Source organism: Apium graveolens, chromosome 6 (genome assembly GCF_009905375.1).
Source record: "Apium graveolens cultivar Ventura chromosome 6, ASM990537v1, whole genome shotgun sequence".
NCBI classification, from domain to species: domain Eukaryota; kingdom Viridiplantae; phylum Streptophyta; class Magnoliopsida; order Apiales; family Apiaceae; genus Apium; species Apium graveolens.
The window spans coordinates 273,046,440-273,049,750 of NC_133652.1; the positions used below are offsets into that span (position 1 = coordinate 273,046,440).

The 3,311-nt window shown below is 43.7% G+C and overlaps 1 non-coding gene across 1 annotated transcript; it reads right to left on the minus strand.

Annotated features, from left to right (window-relative positions):
- Positions 1 to 578: 578 nt before the first annotated feature.
- Positions 579 to 685, minus strand: LOC141669764 (small nucleolar RNA R71). Its single transcript, XR_012554025.1, has one exon. It is a non-coding gene; the product is annotated as a small nucleolar RNA R71 (small nucleolar RNA).
- Between the last annotated feature and the right edge of the window lie 2,626 nt (positions 686 to 3,311).

Here is a 3,311-nt window from a genome sequence, read left to right on the forward strand (position 1 = left end):
TAGTGGTTACTTATTATTTTCCGGTTTTGTTTCAGGTACTTTAGCGAGCGTTTATGCAAACTCGTTCTCGTACTCGCAAGAGGACTGTAGATACATCTGAGGAGACAAACGAAGCTCTTGATATTCCGGAGAAGTTAGATTTTGAAGATTCGGATTCAGGAACTGAGCGGAAGGAACCAGTAAACATGGGTGATCGAATTGTTCAGGCTGATCCAGCTCTTATGGATTTTTCTCGGCCAAAAATTGATGACATTCAGTCAAGCATCCTTCATCCGGCTATTCAAGCTAACACCTTTGAAATCAAGCCGAGCACTATACAGATGGTGCAGAATTCCGTTTCTTTTGGAGGAGCTGCGACTGAAGACCCCAACATGCACATAAGGAATTTTGTCGAGATCTGCAGCACTTTTAAGTATAATGGCGTGACTGATGAGGCTATCAAGCTGAGGCTTTTCCCATTCTCACTAAGGGACAAAGCTAAGGACTGGTTACATTCTGAACCAGCTGGGTCCATCACTACGTGGCAAGATCTTGCACAAAAGTTTCTGGTGAAGTTTTATCCGATGGCAAAGACTGCTGCTATGAGGAGTGCTCTTACTCAGTTTGCGCAGCAACCTACAGAATCTATGTGCGAAGCTTGGGAACGCTACAAGGAAATGTTGAGAAAGTGTCCATATCATGGAATGCCTGATTGGATGGTAATCACTGGTTTCTATAATGGTTTGGGGGCCCAATCTCGGCCCATGCTCGATGCAGCAGCTGGAGGCGCCTTATGGGCTAAAAGCTATACTGAGGCTTATAATCTTATCGAGACTATGGCTGCAAATGAGCATCAAAACCCAACTCAGAGGATGATGACTGGTAAGGTAGCAGGTATTCTGGAAGTCGATGCGGCCACCGCTATTGCAGCGCAGCTCCAGGCACTATCAATGAAGGTTGATTCTTTGGCTGCACATGGAGTTAATCAGATAGCTATGGTTTGGGAGCTCTGTGCAGGTTCTCATGCTACGGATCAGTGTTCTCTTGTCAATGAATCTGTTCAGTATGTGAATAATTATCAGTGACAACAGCAACATGTGCTAGCTACCTATCATCCTAATAACAGAAATCATCCAAATTTCAGCTGGGGAAATAATCAGAATGCTATTCAGCCACCGTATCAGCATGGTGTGAGTAAACAGTTTAACCCACCTGGATTCCAGCAGTCACAGCAGTATGTCCCAAGGCAATCATATCCGCAACAGGGAAGTGCAGCTGCACCTACTAGTGCTGATTTTGAGGAACTTAAGCTGTTATGCAAGAGTCAGGCAGTTTCTATCAAGACCTTGGAGAATCAAACCGGTTAATTAGCCAATGATGTGCTCAATCGTCAACCTGGCACTCTTCCCAGTGACACGGAAGTACCAGGCAGGAAGGAAGCTAAAGAGCAAGTCAAAGCTATTACCTTAAGGTCTGGAAAAGTTGCTGATGCTGAAAAGGCAAAAGAAGGAGAAGCTGAAATTAGTGATGAAGAAGCGAAGCAAAAGGAGAAAGTGGCGGAACCAAGGAAGACTACTGTTGAACACACTCTGCCTGAGGGTAATACAGGGGAGAAACAGCTCTATCCTCCACCGTCTTTTCCTAAGAGATTGCAGCAACAAAAGCTGGACAGACAGTTCGGTAAGTTTCTGGAGGTGTTCAAGAAGCTTCACATCAATATACCTTTCGCTGAGGCTCTGGAGCAAATGCCAAGTTATGCGAAGTTCATGAAGAATATTCTTTCAAGGAAGGTGAAACTGGATGACCTTGAGATCGTTGCTCTCACGGAAGAATGCAGCGCTGTTCTGCAGCAAAAGTTACCACCAAAATTGAAAGATCCTGGTAGCTTCACCATTCCTTGCACCATTGGCAAGTTGACTTTTGACAAGTGCCTTTGTGATTTGGGAGCAAGTATCAATTTGATGCCGTTGTCGATCTTTAAAAAATTGGATTTGCCTGATCCTAAGCCCACATACATGTCTCTATAATTGGCTGACCGCTCTATTACTTACCCAAGGGGTATAGTGGAGGATGTACTAGTCAAGGTGGATAAGCTCTTCTTTCCTGCAGATTTTGTTATTCTGGATTTTGAGGAAGATAAGAAGATTCCCATAATCTTGGGAAGACCTTTCTTGGCTACTGGTCGTACCTTGATAGATGTGTAGAAGGGTGAACTTACTATGCGGGTACAAGATCAGGATGTGACCTTCAACGTATTCAAGGCAATGAAATTCCCTACAGTAGATGAGGAGTGTTTAAAAGTGGATGCGATTGATTCAGCGGTTACTTCGGAACTCGATCGCATGCTAATGTCTGATGCATTGGAAAAGGCCTTAGTGGGGGATTTTGACAGCGATGATGAAGATGGCAATGAGCAATTACAATATCTGAACGCTTCTCCCTGGAAGCGAAAGCTAGACATGCCGTTTGAATCTCTTGGTACTACTGACCTCAAAAATGCTGAAGGAAAGCTCAAACCATCAATACAGGAAGCACCTACCTTGGAGCTCAAACCATTACCTGAACACTTAAGGTATGCTTTTTTAGGTGATGCATCTACTTTACCTGTTATTATTGCATCTGACCTTTCAGGTAGTGAGGAAGACAAGCTCTTAAGGATTTTGAGAGAATTCAAATCGGCTATTGGATGGACCATAACAGACATCAAGGGTATAAGTCCTTTATATTGTATGCATAAAATTCTGCTAGAGGAAGGTAGTAAGCCAACGGTTGAACAGCAGCGCAGACTGAATCCTATCATGAAGGAGGTGGTGAAGAAGGAAATTCTGGAATGGCTGGATGCAGGCATCATTTATCCTATTTCTGACAGTTCTTGGGTGAGCCCCGTACAATGTGTACCTAAGAAAGGAAGTATCACGGTGGTAACAAATGAAAAGAATGAGCTCATCCCTACTCGAACAGTTACAGGATGGAGAGTATGCATGGACTATCGGAAGTTGAACAAAGCCACAAGGAAGGATCACTTCCCTCTTCCGTTCATTGATCAAATGCTTGACAGGTTGGCTGGTCACGAGTATTTTTGTATTCTGGATGGTTATTCAGGTTATAACCAGATTTGTATTGCACCAGAGGATCAGGAAAAGACTACCTTCACTTGTCCATTTGCACGTTTGCTTTTCGCAGAGTCTCATTTGGGTTATGTGGCGCCCCGGCCACTTTTCAGAGATGTATGATGGCTATATTCTCTGACATGATTGGAAATAATGTTGAGGTATTCATGGACGACTTCTCCGTCTTTGGACATTCGTATGATGAATGTTTGAATAATCTTC